Source organism: Sipha flava, unplaced genomic scaffold (assembly GCF_003268045.1).
Source record: "Sipha flava isolate LNK unplaced genomic scaffold, YSA_version1 530_pilon_pilon, whole genome shotgun sequence".
In the NCBI taxonomy this organism is placed as follows: Eukaryota; Metazoa; Arthropoda; class Insecta; order Hemiptera; family Aphididae; genus Sipha; species Sipha flava.
Genome location: NW_020273512.1, coordinates 263,135 through 275,698, shown reverse-complemented (window position 1 = coordinate 275,698; position 12,564 = coordinate 263,135).

The window sequence follows — 12,564 nt, the reverse complement described above, 5'->3', positions numbered from 1 at the left end:
TTGAAAATATACAATATTTATCAGCATAGTTTTCAGATACTCCACTTACTGCTTTATTAAGATTCTTTAATAAAAAGAAAACTGCACCGCTTTAAGGAAAATAACTATATATTTGTCTATCATCTACACATTATAAAAACATACTCGTCGACATTTTCACATACATTTTAGTATGGTCTCCTTCTGGAGGACAGTGTCACCAACATATTTAATCAGTCTAAACTTGTATTTTAACGAATTTATTGAAAGTTCATTGATATAAAAAACCCTTTACTTAAATAGGTAATAATATAAATTAATAATTATTATTAATATTTAATAAACATAAGCAATAAAGGAATCATTGGAATAATAACTTTGTCATCAATGTCCATTTTTCTGAAAACTTAACTCAAAAGATACTTAAGAAGGTTTATTTTACAATTTACTAATAACAACTAATAACATTTAGAAATAACAAAAATAATATCAAAAAATATATAAATGTATAATCGTTATTTTTTCATTATCAGTAATATGTGCCATATGTGTCTGGGGTCTGCTGCTGTTAATCGGCAGTTGCAAAACACTGGACCATGCGCGCCCGCAGGGGGACCAAAGGGGTCATTGCCTCTACTGGGAATTTTTGTTTCAAAACTATTGTTAATTTAATACCACGTATATTAATTAAAACATAATTTTATTGAGATTCATTTATGAAATTTAGTAAAGTTTATTAAATTTTTAGATAATCTAAAATGTATAATCTTGAAAGTATTAACTAGATTATAATGTTTACACATCGCTTAAGACTATAAATTCTCCCGAGTACCGATTTCTATCGTATTTGATTTTGTTCTCATCTATTTTTAGATACACGTTGTTTTGGTCCTTATAATTTTAATCTTTCCCTGGGTGGGATTTTATCATGCAGGCACGCTTGCACTGAACAGTTATACAGTGCTACCATATGACAACGAAAAAAAATATTGCACTAACAATTGAATCGAGTAAAAAACCAATAAGGTATAATGATAAATCATTGAAAACATAAATTTATTTATGAAAAATAAAATAACCAGTTTAATGTAAAACCAACAGCCGAACTTGTTATTAAAAAATTGGTTAGTCCGACCAAAATCCGGTTGGTTGGCAACTCTGTCAACAAACATTTTAGGACCTAACGGTGATGCGGTTATTCAATAATTGAAGGGTGGGTGGGAATAATGTGCTATGTAACAATTCGTAAATTTTACAGGAACGACTAAAAATGAAAAATGTGTCATACATTTATTTAAATGTTATCTGGAACGCACGTATCACGTTCTTACATATTAAACTATTTTTTTTTTTTTTTATAACGTGACCATTATATTATTTTTTTGTGAACTGTGTTCATTTATGAAACAAACAAAATTTCAAATTTATGTTGCATAATCGTGATATCCGCACGTTACGCGTCGTGTCAACTTACTCTGAACAGTGAAGTTTGTACACGATGATTGTGTTCGATAAAAATATTTTAGGAATTTTACAATTTTTAAAATATATCGATATTGCTTCGTGTTTGTTTTTTTTTTTACACGATAAAATAACAAGAATTATGGAAACTGATTTATTCAGATTGAAAATATTGTTAAATAATGTTACAATATAAATATAAGTAAAAAGATTATTATACTAAGAGAGATTCTGTTGTTTGACATCCCAAGCCACGACTGCCTAGACCAGGGATTCCCTACCATTTTACTCAGCGTCCAACTGCAAGGCTTGCTGTTCTACCCAGTGTCGAAGAGGAAGAGGATGCTGCCTAACCATTTTTCTGTCATTGTTTATTTTAAAACGTATTATTTTATTGTACACTTATACTGATTTTATTTACTATAGTAATTGTGTTGTTTAATTTTCTATTTTTTATGTCTATGTATCATTTCTACATTTGAAAGGCCTGTATCCTTTCAAAGAGGAGTGGGAGAATGTTCGTGCCAATATGGCATTGCATGTGTGTAGATAATCTTTTTTCGTATCGATTCTTATCGCGATTCTTATAGAGACCGTGCAGACAACGGAAAACGGCGCTACGTAGTGGATAATCTGCAAACTAGTTAGTAGCAACAGTTTCGTACTCGGTACATACAAATTTCACTATTAAGTGTTAATATTTGCTTATTTTACTGTTTTATTTGAACTTTCCTTTAACAATGAGCGAAAATAAAAAGAAAAGTGGCCAAAAAATGTATTGTGTTGTGCATTATAGCAATACATACAAGATTGGTCATAAATTATTTAACTTTCCAAATCGACAGCATGAAAAAGAACTTAAAGAAAAGTGGGTAAAAAGTATTAAAAGAATAAAGTAAGTTTTTTTTTTGTCTTACCATGTGCTAATATTATAGTACTTTTAATTTCTCTACCAATAATGTGTGTATGTCCGCAGTATTGATGGAACACCATGATGCGGTACCGTGATGTCGTAAGTACAATATGTACACCGACACCGCGCACCGCGTTAGCTTTTCTCCAGCCACATCCCGGGTGGCGATAATATCGCACCAACACTTTCCTACCTACCTCGGACACCGGGCAGAGGGGGAAAGCTTTTGATGCCGATAAGGTAGCGCACCAGTAGCCGGCGGGCGGTGTCTACGGAGGAGGCCCCCATCTTACGACGGACACCGGTTTGGTCAACACCGACACACCGACTCCACCACCGTCACCAGAGGACCACATTCCGTACCTGTTTTGTTTTTGTTCGCTTTGACAATAAACTCGTGAAAAACATATTCAGTTCGGCTTCGTGGTTTTTCTTTTTTTCTTCTTTTTTTTTTTTAAAAAAAAACACGATCCATTTCATTCAACTCTGACCGGCCACCTCACCGAGGGAAAACCTACCACCGACTTGAGGCCGTGTCAACCATGGATACCTACATCCAATTCAGTAATATGTAGTGACCATTTTGTTGGAAATAAGCCAATAAGACATCCAAATAGTCCTACTTATATAAATTTTAAATTTAACTTACATTTTTATATCATATATAAACTTAATGAATTAAAATAATTAGTTAATTTGCCTAACCTTGATCATTTATACTGTTATTGCTGAATACTGATGGGCATAGGCGCAATTAGGTGGGGACATGGGGAGTCTTTGCCCCCTAAATATTTGGATAGCCCCCTCAAATATTATTATTATTTCAGATATTATAAATGTTGCACATTCCATAACCAAAATATACTCGCATTGCATTTGTTGTAGCTCCCCCAAAAAATTGACCCTAGTTGCGCCTATGCTAATAGGTATATGATTAAAATATTAAAGAAGTTTGAAGTTTTAATTTTTTTAAATACTTTATAATTTATAGTTGATACAATAATACTGCTAACGAAAATAATTATTTGACAACTAAATTATGATAGTATCTACGAAAAATTAAATATAATTATATATATAAATAGATTATAGGTGTGGGGAATGTGAATTATAATATATTTGCAAACTAAGAATTGTTTTTCTTGCTTCGCTCGAAATTTCATTACTTATTTTTCGATTTTGCACTTTTGCAGACTTTTATTAAAAATATTATGACCAATGAGTCTGAGAATATGATTGCGCGTAAAATCGTCGCTACCAAGTTGCACGTGAGTTATCTCCTCAGAGCGCTAGTTGTCTTTCTGCACGGTGTCTTTCTGTACTGCATTGCTGTGCGGTCGACGATGGCCACAGCTTTCATGGGTTGATGATCGCCCAGTGCGCGCGTGAGACCATTAATTTCCGTGTATATCCACAGCCATCGCCGGCGGCGGTGATAAGCCTCCATTTGCGACCGGTCGGGTACTTAATCGCATTGTTATCGTCGCACGTAAATGTATCCGTTATTCCACGTTTTCATTACTTGTCGGTTATGTTCCAAAAACGTCAGTCATATTCTCAGTGCCACAAAGTTTCATAATTATAAGTCAAAATAAATCGCACATATAAACTCTTCGTTGATCTTACGATCGGTGCGCATGCACTGACGACCTAAGATCAAAAGCTCTGTGAAGAGTGGTGTGTGTTCCTGTTATATAGGGACACGCGGCTGCATGGATCTTGGTCGGTCCTTTGAATATAGGGATATCAATAGCATTTATTGTTCGACCCGTGTTGTTCGTGCAGGTATCGAAGATACCGTTATTTATTTATTTGAAATGGTTTTAAAAATCACGATCATATAAATATTATACATAATAAAATACTTGTGCCGTCTTTTACAATCGAATGATGCACATCATTACAATCTACAGCCATTTTCGTCAAACCACGTTTTCTGTGTTTTCGTGTCTTTTATGTAGGCAGACAACTAACCTTACCAGACGGGTAAGTGTCGTTCTGCGCAATTATTATTGCCTTCATTTATAGTCATCGTGTTCTAGGGTGATGGTCACTTACCAACAGCCGTTGTGATAAACGTGGTTTTCATTCATATTATCTTCGTCTGCGTTGTAGACCTTCTATCTTCGTTGATGACTATGCTTGGGCGGTCGCACGTACCAATTTTATGACTTATTTTCATCTATACACTGCGAATGTGCCTTCGTAGGTAATTGTCTAGTCACAGGGTTGGTGCGGTCACATGGATACAATCAGCCACTCAACATAGTCACATGTGAGTATTGGTCGACCATATTTGTTCGTTTATTGTGTAAAGGCCGATTTATTTTAATATAAAATAAATAAATAACTGTAATATTTTGATATTATAGATAGCATTAAGCATCTGTGTATTTATATGTATATTTACCAATATTTTATTTAAGTTGTTATTAATAGATTTTATTATATAAGATAGTATCAAGTCCGATAATCCATAGTCTAACTATAGCCCATACTAAATAATTATTGTCCTTTCATAATGTCGTTGTCATTTGTTGAGTGCAGGGCTTACAAACGTTATAATAACGTTATGATTATAACGTTATATTTGATAAAAAAACGATTGAAATTTGTAAACGTAATTATAACGGAAAACGATAAACATAAATAAATAAATAACACAAAACAAAACGTAACATTTAACAAAATATATGATATATCATTAAATAAAACAACGTAAAACGGTATATATTGTATTCCATTAAACGAAATAATTAATTTCCAATTATTTAATAATACTTAGTAGTATTCAATTATTTATTCAATCCAAGAATTCATTTTATTCCGTATCCAGCCTAACCGGGAGATCCCGTATTAGATATTATTTTAAAATTTAATAAGAAGGTATTAATAGAATAATGTAATTACCAATAGCTAATAATAGTGATACTCTGATAATATTGTACTGTACTATGTGTACTACGGTCGAAATTTATACCATTTAAGTTATTTAACTATTGTGTTCGGTGTTCAGTTTGCTCAGATTTGTTCAGTCGTCACTCGTCAGTGTTTGTCTAATTGTTGTCAAATGTTTAATATTTATATTTTATACTAATATACTTATAGTTTTAACGTGCATACGTTTTTTTTTATATTAGTTAATTCATAGTTGAAATTCAAAATTTCAAAATAATAATCATGGTTTTTTTTTATATTTATTATTTTATTATAAAGTCCTTAGAGCCTAGGCAATTTATTAAATTTAATAATATATTATTATTTATTACTCTTAAGATTAATTATTATCATACTGTTTTATCATTTATTTTGTTTCTATTTTTTTACGAACTACCTATGTATTGTAATTTAATCTGTATCACTGTACCCTATATTTTGTAAATATTATGTAATTGGGTTATTTAACCTATTTAATTAAATAAATAAAATTATATAATACCTACTTAAAACTCAGAATAGGGAAATTATGTCCCCAAAAAAAGGTCACAGTCATTTTTAAATTGCGGCCTGTATACTTTTAAAACAGGTATCTAAATGCTTTTGAATTTTAAATAATGATAAACGCAAAAATTGCAAAACGTTTTAATTATGAATAACGATAAACGCAAAAATTGTATAACGTTTTAATTCTGAATAACGATAAACACAAAAGTTGAATAACATTTAAATTTTGAATAACGATAAACTCAAAATTTGTATAACGTTTTGATTGTAAATAACGTAAAACAAATTTTTTTTTTTCAAATGCAAACCCTGGTTGAGTGCGTTTCTTTTGTTTGATATTTGGTTTTTTTTTTTTTTTTTGTTAATTTGTAATAACTTATTAATTATTTAAGTATGAGTAACTTTGAAAATAGTGATTTAAAGGATAGAACACCTGAGAAAACCAAACTTTTGCGAAATGAAGGTTCAAAAAGTCACAAGCCTACACACAAAAAAACAAAAATTTCGTCCAGAGTGGATGGAACAGAATGATTTTAAAGTTTGGCTCAATCCAGTTGTTGGTGAACCATTAAAAGCAAAATATAAATTATGTTCTACTGATTTATTAGCAGAATTAAATGTTTTAAAAAAACATAAATAGTCGCCAAAAATCAATTACGTAAAAAATATACTAAATATATAATTACGTAAAAATCAATTACGTTCAACTAAAAATACTAAACAATCAATTAGTACTTATTTTAACGATGATTCAAAAAATAAACTTAAAGATCAAATAAAAAAGGCTAAACTGTTATTATGTGGATTTATTTCTGAGCATAACTTATCTTTTAATACTATAGATCATCTAAGCAAATTATGTCAAGAAGCATTTTCAGATTTCAATTTTGCAAAAGGTTTAAATACTGACCGTACCAAAGCAACATCCATCACCAAAAATGTTATTGGAAAATGTTACCATGAAGACTTAGCAACTAAATTAAAAATATCTAAATTTAGTATAATAATAGATAAAAGTACGGACGTAGGAACGGTTAAAAATATAGCAATTTGTGTAAAGTACTATGATTTGGATTTAAATAAATTAGAAACTAAATTTTGGGAATTCGTACAGTTATTCACAGACCCAGTGAGTGCTACTACTGACAAATTATACAACACACCAGTGGCGGTTTTGGGGGTGAGGCACCGCCTCACTTGTAATTTTTATGAAAATAAAAAATATTTGGTTATTTATATTGGTATTTTGTACTATTTTTAAATTTAAAATTTTAATCGTATAATTTAATTTTTAATTATAATTAATTAATTTATATTTATTTATTTTAGATATATATATATATATATATATAACAAGAATATTGAATATTATTTTTTTGTACAGAAATTGTGCGAACGCGAGAATGGCTGCGCGTCGCTGCAACGTAACTTACGAGCTATTATAATATTAATAGTTTCCATTTAATATTGCGTCCGGCCCGGCACGGCGCCGCCGCCACCGCCACCGCCACCGCCACCGCTAAAGCGCTAAGATCGTCAGCGGCGAGAGGCGGTAGCCGCCGTCGCCTAAGTTAGTGCATGCGAGGTGCGTCTACATACACACATATAAGCTCGTAAAATAGTGTAAATTGCGCATGCGCAGACCGCAGCCAGAGGCGACTAAAATCAAACGCACAACGATATTATAAACATTGGCCGCCGGTACATTAATTGTATGCAGCCGCGCTACTTGCTAGGTGGGGGGCTGTGCTTGCCAGACGGCCGTCGCGGTGTCGCACGTCTGTTATCTTTTGGTAATGAAATATTTGTATTACGTCTGTTCATGACGTAGTCGTAGGACGTATATTATATTAGTGTAATATTGTACGCTGTCCAGTGTAGTAATTGTTCTTCATTTTAAACATTACAGTATTACTCGTTTAGTTTAGTCTAGTTTAAAGTGTCGTATTTCACATTTTCACTTTGTAGCGTGTTAGTGTGTAGACGTGTAGTAGAATAGTAGATACTGTAAACTGTTCATTGTTCATTAGATAGTTAGTTAGGACGTATTATCAATACTAAAAATGAATCCTGTATATGACCCTGTTGTTCAACTATTAGAAACGCCATTTCGACGTTGGACAACTAATGACAAATATGAATTGCTAGAACTTGGTAAGCCAATTCCCCAGTTGTGTTGTCAGTCAAAGGATAAGAAAGGTGGTAAAATGTTTAGCAGAGCGTTTAATCATAAATGGTACGATATGCATACTTGGCTTTGTGGAAGCCACTATAAACAGGCGTTGTATTGTTGGCCGTGTTTGCTTTTAAGTATGACAAAATCTGTTTGGACTACAACGGGTTATGGCGATTTAAAAAATTTATCACGTAGTATTAAACTTCATGAATCTGCCAGAGAACATTCATTGTATGTTAGAATTAAAACATTTAGAAAATAATAGAGTAACTATAGTAGACGCTTTGACCGAACATGGTTATTTGTTTAAAAAAAAAATATAATGAAAATGTTCGGCTTAACCGACTTTTTATGGAACGTCTAATTGATATTGTGTTATTTTTGGGTAGACAGGAAATGGCCTTTCGAGGGCATAACGAAAGTTCGAGTTCTTTAAATAAAGGAAATTTTAAAGAACTCTTTGATATGCATATTACTAGGTTTTCATTAGAGATTCAAAACCATTACAATGCTATAAAAAATATATTTTCAGGATTATCAAATACAATACAAAATGATTTGATAACATGTGTTTCTGATCACATACGTAATATGGTAAAAACTGAAATCAAAGAGTGTATGTTTTATTCTGTCCAAGTTGATGATACGACAGATATTTCGCAAAGAACACAATGTTTAATTATACGAAGATATATAACAAATAAATCTGAATTGGTAAAAAGGTTTCTTGGTTTCTATAATGTTAGTGAGGATCGCACTGCTGAGGGTCTCTTCAACAGGTTAAATTCTGTATTATTAGAATTTGATATGGAAAAAAAGTTAATTGGTCAGTGTTATGATGGCACGAGTGTCATGGCCGGTCATGTAAATGGTTTACAAGCTAAAGTTACAGAGGTTGCTCCTAATGCGTTATTTACACACTGCTTAGCGCATCGTTTGAACTTGGTGTTACAGCATATAATTATTATTATTATATTTTGTTTATTATTCTAATTATGTCTAATGTCATCAAAAAAATATATTTATCTTCAAATATATAGTTTTTTCCAATCGTAAACATTAATTCTTATTACTTACTACTATATTATTAAATACAGAGAAACCTCTATGAATGGATATCTCTTAATAGTGGACCTTTCCTAATAGTAGACACTTCTAAGTTCCCCAGCAAAAATGTATGCACATAATAAGAGGTTTAACCTCTTAATAATGGATACTCCTAATAGTGGACGTGGACACAATAAACTGGTACCAAATTAAAAATTACCTCTCATAAATGGACACAATACATGTACGTATCGAAAACGTTTAAGAAATAAAAATAACATATTTATCTCTTATACATTCGTCCATATTTCATCTTATCTTAATGGTTTTCCTATTCGAAAAAAGACTAAAGGTTCGGTTATGTGTTCGGTCGTTAGTTGTGTACATTGTGTGAACACGTACCTGCGTTAAAATGAATAATAATAAAAGAAAAAGATTGAACTTAATAAATATTATTAAAACTAAAGAAACGGAAAGTCTAAGTCTTCGTGTACTAACAGAAAGATTTTGCATAAGCAAGTCACAGGTAAATTTAAATATTTAATTTAAATATTTTGTTTTAATTTATCTAAAAAACATCTCATTTAATGAAAAATACAAGTGAATAACATTTTACAAGATGCGTGTAATTTGAAAAAATATTACGCTGAAAATGCCAATGAAGATATGAGGAAAAAATTTTCGAAAACATCGGATGGAGCACTTGTAGATAAAGTTACATTTGAATGGTTCTGTAGAGCCCGTTCATATAATTTACCTGTTTCTGGACCATTGCTCCAAGAAAAAGCACAAGAAGTTGCAAATGAGGTAGGTCTAGAAAGTTTTAAAGCTTCAAATGGTTGGCTTCGAAAATTCCGAGAACGTCATAACATTTTTTTAAAAATATATGTGGTGAAGGTAACTCTGTTGATTCAAGTGTTGTAGAAAACTGGTTAGAAAAATTGAAAACATTAATTTCAGATAATGAACCAAAAAATATAAATAAATATTCAATTGTGATGAAACGGGTTTATTTTTTCGAGCACTTCCTGATAAAACATTGTGTTTAAAAAACGAAATTTGTCGTGGAGGTAAAAAAGCTAAAGATCGTTTAATTGTTTTATTATGTGTAAATATGATCAGGGAATTTGAAACTCCATTAATAATTGGAAAATCACTAAAACCAAGTTGTTTTAAAAGTGTAAATTTATCAACGTTAGGTGTTAATTGGAACGCTAACCGTAAAGCATGAAAGCATGGATGAATTAAGATTTAATGACAGACTGGCTAATGTGTTTTAACAGAAAAATGGTGATGGAAAATAGAAAAATTATTTCATTTTTAAATAACGCTAGCTCACATCATGATACATTAAACTTAAAAAATATAAAACTAATATTCCTACCTCCAAATACAACTTCGATTTGCCAACCACTAGATCAAAGAATAATTCAAAATTTTAAAGTCCTTTATCGCCAACGATTACTTCGTCATATTTTATCTAAAATTGATCAGAATGTAAAAAACAAATCTATAAACGTTTTAGATGCAATTTTTTGGATGAAGTCCGCATTAAAGAATATAAAACTAGAGACAGTCAAAAATTGTTATAAAAAGTCGAGATTTTTTTCGTCCGTTACAGCAGAGTATGTAATGGAACATGACAATGTTACAAATTTGAACATATTCTCAGAACTTGTACCGATTACTGTTGAAATTGAGGACTATATTTCTATAGATAATAATATCCTTACAGAAGACAATACATTAATAATATCAGATTTAGTCAATTGTAATCTAGACAATTTGAGTGAAAAAGAAACCGAACTACCCGAAGAAGGAGAAGAACAAGAACAAGAAAAATACGAGTCGATATACAATACAACGTTTGAAGAAGTTTGGAAAACAATAAATAATTTAAAAATAAAGAAGATGAAATCGCATTATCAATGGTAGCCAATTTACAAATTCATTGCGAAGAGCAGAAAAAATGTACACAAAAAAGATTTCAGATTTTTTTAACTGTACACAATCATTGAACATTTTTATAAGTATTTTTATACTAATTTTTTAATACATAAATATTAATATATAATAAATAATAAATTAATATTCCAATGTAAATTTTCATGTACAGTGTATAATCAATTTTCTATATTGTCTCCCTATAGTGGACATTTAGTAATTTCTCATAAATGTCCACTATGTAGAGGTTTTCTCAATAGTGGACATTTTTTAATTCCCCGTGGCTGTCCACTATATAGAGGTTTCACTGTATTATATAAACTAGGTAAAGTTTAATTTTTTTATTATATTGTATTATAGTCCTAACATTACTATTGAAAGGTAACATAATTAATGAAATACTTTAACTTATATGAAGTAATTTTGATCTGTACAAATTTAATACATTTTTTTGCTAACTTAATCTAAATATTTTAGGATAAATTGTTTTATTGTTTAATTTTTCTTCTATAAATATTAGACTTTTTTTTAAAATATTTTAAACATTTGTTTTTTCCATCTTAGCAAAATGTGGACAGAATTTTAATTGGTTCTGATAAAATTATAATTTTTTCCTACCTTAAATATATTTGTAATTAAAATCTATAATATGTATGGTTTAATTTAGGTTTTGCATCAGACGATTGCAATACCATGTTTGGAGAGCACAATTCAATTTCTGCAAAATTACAAAATGTACCAAACGCTTTGCAGACCCAACTTGATACAAATATAGACAATGAAATGTTAAAAAATTATTCTCTAGATATTGGATTATTTTTATCAACTTCTAATAATATAAATGATGCGAAAAAATATGATTTATTAAAAAATCCATGGACACCACCCAAAAATTACCAATTCACCATCAAAGAACAAAGGCGGCTGAAATTTCAAATAGATTGGTTAAATCGTTTTCTTTGGCTTGTTTACTCCCGAAAATTGCAAGGTGCCTTGTGTAAATACTATGTAATATTTGCCAATAACACTGTTGGTAAAAGGACCCATCAAAAATTAAGTGCTTTGATTATAAAACCTTTTACAAAATGGAAGGATGCCATTGAACGTTTTAATCACCATTCAACATCTGAATATCATAAGCTTTCAATCATTCGCTCTGAAGAATTTATTATAGTAATGGAAAACAAAGAGAGTAATATTGCAAATGAGATAGATACTTCACGAAAAAAACAGGTCATTGAAAATCGAGCTATTCTTCGTCCAATAATGCAAACAATAATTTTATGTGGAAAACAAAATATTGCTTTAAGAGGTAATAATGACAGTGGAAAAGTATATGATTAAAGTATAGAAACAAATGACGGGAATTTTAGATCTTTATTAAGATTTAAATCATTGGCTGATTCTATTTTAGACAAACATTTAAAAAACGCTACTTCTTTTGCATCTTATACGAGTCCTAATGTTCAAAATGAAATCATTACTATTTGTGGTAATTTAATACAAGAAAATATATTAAAAAATATCAGATATGCAAAATATTTTTCTATTTTAATAGACGAAACACAAGACGTATCTCGATTAGAACAAATGTCTTTTT